Source organism: Schistocerca americana, chromosome 3 (assembly GCF_021461395.2).
Source record: "Schistocerca americana isolate TAMUIC-IGC-003095 chromosome 3, iqSchAmer2.1, whole genome shotgun sequence".
In the NCBI taxonomy this organism is placed as follows: Eukaryota; Metazoa; Arthropoda; class Insecta; order Orthoptera; family Acrididae; genus Schistocerca; species Schistocerca americana.
Genome location: NC_060121.1, coordinates 485,402,322 through 485,407,235, shown reverse-complemented (window position 1 = coordinate 485,407,235; position 4,914 = coordinate 485,402,322).

The following is a 4,914-nucleotide window of genomic DNA, read 5'->3' as shown; positions in this document are numbered from 1 at the left end:
ATCCTACAGGTTTTTTTTTCCAGCTTACTAACGTAATTAAAAATTTTCTTAGTAACCCGTGTTTCTTCCATTCTTTTTAAATGTCCATAAAATTTTAGCCAACTCTTCCTCATTCTATCTGTGATATTTTCTATATTTTTGTGTAAGTCTTCATTTCTCCTTTTAATCCACCTATTTTCCTTGTTTTTCTCAGGATCTAGAATTTTTCTTAGTAATTTTCTCTCTTTTTTTTCTAGTTCTCTTAATTCGCCTTTCTTATTCAATGTTAGGCACTCTGATCCATACGTTGCTTGTGTCCTAATAACTGAATTATAATGCTTAATCTTCGCTTGTATGGATATTGATTTCTTATTGCAGTAGTTTTGTGTTAATTTATATGAAAATTCTAACTTTTTTAATATTGATTATATAAGTTATCAATAATTACGAGGGTTATTCGAAAAGTAAGGAACGATCGGTAGCGAAATGGAAAATACAGTGAAAATCTGATGCGTTGGGCACTGTGTCTAGTACGCCCGTCGGTCGCATCATGTCGCTCTTTTACGTTCTGAGCTCACAGGGAGAACGTAAAGATGGCTAGGAATTAGCATCTCCCGCCAAGTATAAGAGCGTGGCGAAATATTTCGCCTGAAGCTATGCATCCACATAACATAACTGTCATGTGGTTCGTTCTACACGCCAATTCTCGGCCGTACTCTGCAGTGGCAATGAAGATGATCCTTCAGCGTTTTCGCCCACAATACAGCCAGTAATTGTCTACCCTGAGGTTCATCTCTGCTCTGATGAACCGCTGGCTATGAAGACGATGTTTTGACACAGACAACGATCTGAAGTCCAGAGTAGCAAAATTGTCGTAAAGCACTGGCGGCTGTCTTCAATAACGATGGAATTGAAAAGTTGGTAAAACGCGGACAGATCTATAAGTCGGAGCGGCGACTGTGTAGAGAAGTAGCTGCAAGGTGTCACTAACGGTGGCAGATAGAACAGTTTTGATTTTAAGTGTGGTTTCCATTTCGCGACCTATCGTTCCTTACTTTCCGAATAGCCCTCTCAATCAGGAGCATTAATACAGTGGAGGTCACAGGTTCTTCACATAGCTCATCCACTACACACATATGCTGTGCCCTACCCCATACATCGCTGATGGTAAAAGTGAAAAATATACGTAACAAGTGTTCAACATCGAAAGAAAATGTCTTGACAAAGTTGGAGATAGTACTTGCAGCAGCCCAGAAATTGCTTCATTACTCGCCTGGAAACAGATAAATGAATTAATTGACTGCAGGACAAATCAGTATCTACATAAGGGCTACTACGGTACAGTACTATTATTATGATTACTATTAGTGGTTGAGGTCAGACATAAAGCATTAAGAGCCTGACGTCTTCCAATTTTCGACAGTTAAGAAGTAAGGAGTGCAGCAAGCAAGAGCCACAATGGAGAGAAGTACTGCAGGGGAAGTACGTTTTGTAACAAGTGTGTACCCTCAATGTGGATAGTTAGCTTTCTTATCAAAGAAGGAGACGTGGGTAGCAGTAGCTAAGCACCACGAATTCCTTCGTCATTCATTCTAATACACACATACACACACACACACACACACACACACACAAACAAACACAAAATAAATATCATTCATCTTTTATCAATTTGTAAGTAAAAGTATTCCACAAAATTGCTTCATTCTACAGTTTAAATAGGTGCTCAAATATGTGATACTGAGGGGGAGGGGGTGTTACAGTTGGCAGGTGAGGAGTACTAACTAATGTCTAATTGTACTCAGAGGTAATGGTCTCAGAAAGGTTGAGAACCAGTGTCTTAAGCTATGAGCTTTAGACGCCATGTTTACTAGACACTTTTTTCTTGTTTTGGTAGATACTTCCTCCTCCCAGAATATGGAAACCACAGATCTTGCAGTAGAAGAGATCTTTTCATAGTATCTAAGATGAACAAGTGCTCATATCTCGTAAGGCATGCATTTATATGCATTAACGGAAAGTAAACCAGAAGTGATCTCTGGCGTTCCCCAAGGTAGTGTTATAGACCCTTTGCTTTTCCTTATCTTCATCATCATCATCATCATCATTTAAGACTGACTATGCCTTTCAGCGTTCAGTCTGGAGCACAGCCCCCTTATAAAATTCCTCCATGATCCCCTATTCAGTGCTAACATTGGTGCCTCTTCTGATGTTAAACCTATAACTTCAAAATCGTTATCAACCGAATCCAGGTACCTTCTCCTGGGTCTGCCCCGACTCCTCCTACCCTCTACTGCTGAACCCATGAGTCTCTTGGGTAACCTTGCTTCTCCCATGCGTGTAACATGACCCCACCATCTAAGCCTGTTCGCCCTGACTGCTACATCTATAGAGTTCATTCCCAGTTTCTCTTTGATTTCCTCATTGTCGACACACTCCTGCCATTCTTCCCATCTACTAGTACCTGCAATCATCCTAGCTACTTTCATATCTGTAACTTCAACCTTGTTGATAAGGTAACCTGAGTCAACCCAGCTTTCGCTCCCATTCAACAAATTGGCCGAAAGATTGAACGGTGCACAGAAAACTTAGTCTTGGTACTGACTTCCTTCCTGCAGAAGAGAGTAGACCGTAGCTGAGCGCTCGCTGCATTAGCTCTGCTACACTCGCTTCCAGTTCTTTCACTATGTTGCCATCCTGTGAGAATATGCATCCTAAGTACTTGAAACCGTCCACCTGTTCTAACTTTGTTCCTCTTATTTGGCACTCAATCCGTTTATATTTCTTTCCCACTGACATTACTTTCGTTTTGGAGATGCTAATCTTCATAACATAGTCCTTACATTTCTGAACTAGCTCTGAAATATTACTTTGCAAACTTTCAATCGAATCTGCCACAACAACTATGTCACCCGCATATGGAAGACTGCTTATTTTGTGTTCACATATGTTGATCTCACCCAACCAGTCTATTGTTTTCAACATGTGATCCATAAATAATATGAACAACAGTGGAGACAGGTTGCAGCCTTGTCTTACCCCTGAAACTACTCTGAACCATGAACTCAATTTACCGTCAACTGCTGCCTGACTATCCATGTAAAGACCTTTAATTGCTTGCAAAAGTTTGCCTCCTATTCCATAATTTCGTAGAACAGACAATAACTTCCTCCTAGGAACCCGGTCATATGCCTTTTCTACATCTATAAAGCATAGGTACAATTCCCTGTTCCACTCATAACACTTCATTATTCGCCGTAAGCTAAAGATCTGGTCCTGACAACCTCTAAGAGGCCTAAACCCACACTGATTTTCATCCAACTGGTCCTCAACTAATACTCGCACTTTCCTTTCAACAATACCTGAGAAGATTTTACCCACAACGATGATTAAAGAGATACCTCTGTAGTTGTTACAATCTTTTCTGTTTCCATGTTTAAAGATTGGTGTGATTACTGCTTTTGTCCAGTCTGATGGAACCTGTCCCGACTCCCAGGCCATTTCAATTATCCCGTGTAGCCATTTAAGACCTGACATTCCACTGTATTTGATGAGTTCCGACTTTATTTCATCCACCCTAGCCGCTTTATTGCACTGCAATCTATTGACCATTTTCTCCACTTCCTCAAATGTGATCCTATTTCCATCATCATTCCTATCCCATTCTACCACGATATCTGAAACATTGCTGATCGTATTTTCACCTACATTGAGCAACTCTTCAAAATATTCCCTCCATCTGCCCAGGGCATCCACAGAATTCACCAGCAGTTTTCCTGACCTGGCCAAAATACTTGTCATTTCCCTCTTACGTCCCTTTCGAAGACTGCTAATTACACTCCAGAATGGTTTTCCAGCAGCTTGACCCATAGTCTCCAACCTGTTTCCAAAGTCTTCCCAAGATTTCTTCTTGGATGCTGCAGTTATCTGTTTGGCTTTGTTTCTTTCTTCAACATAACTTTCTCTGTCTACCTGAGCTCTAGTATGTAGCCATTTTTGATACGCCTACTTTTTCCTTTTACAGGCTGCCTTGACTGTGTCATTCCACCAAGCTGCTTGCTTCATCCTGCTTTTACACACTACTGTTCTAAGACATTCTTTAGCCACTTCTAGTACTGTGTCCCTGTACCTTGTCCATTCCTTTTCCAATGACTGTAATTGACTACATTCAACTAACTGGTACCTTTACTTATCTATTTACACGATTTGGGAGACTGCCTGAGAAGCCGTCTTAGGTTGTTTACAGATGACGCTGTCGTGTATCGACTAATAAAGTCATCAGAAGCTCACAACAAATTGCAAAACGATTCAGAAAAGATATCTGAATGGTTCGAAAATTGGCAGTTGACCCTGAAAAACGAAAAGTGTGAAGTCATCCACATGAGTGCAAAAAGGAATTCGGTAAACCTCTGTTACACGATAAATCAGTCAAATCTAATTGCCGCAAATTCAACTAAATACCTAGGAATTACAATTACGAACAACTTAAATTGGAAGGGACACACAGAAAATGTTATGGGGAAGGCTACTCGAAAACTGTGTTCTATTGGCAGGACACTTAGGAAATGTAACAGATCTACTAAGGGTATTGCCTACACTACGCTTGTCCGTCCTCTATTAGAATACTTCTGCGCGGCGTGGTATCCTTACCAGATAGTGGTGAAAACTGTGTGTAATTTTTCTGAGAGCTGAGTCCACTGGCTGACTGTGAGAACGGGAGGGCCACAGCAATAAAATAGAGGGTCGTAAAACTGATATTCGTTAAAGACGGAGTCCCTGGCAGTTATGCACTGGGAGGAGGGCGCTCTTTGGGACAGTGTTCAGCACCCCGGTGGCTGCGACAGCAGGGGAAGAAAGGTCGAACTAGGCAGTCGTACTTGTTACGTTGTGAGAATCACTGGAAATAATTCATTCCACAAAGACAGAGATCTTAGA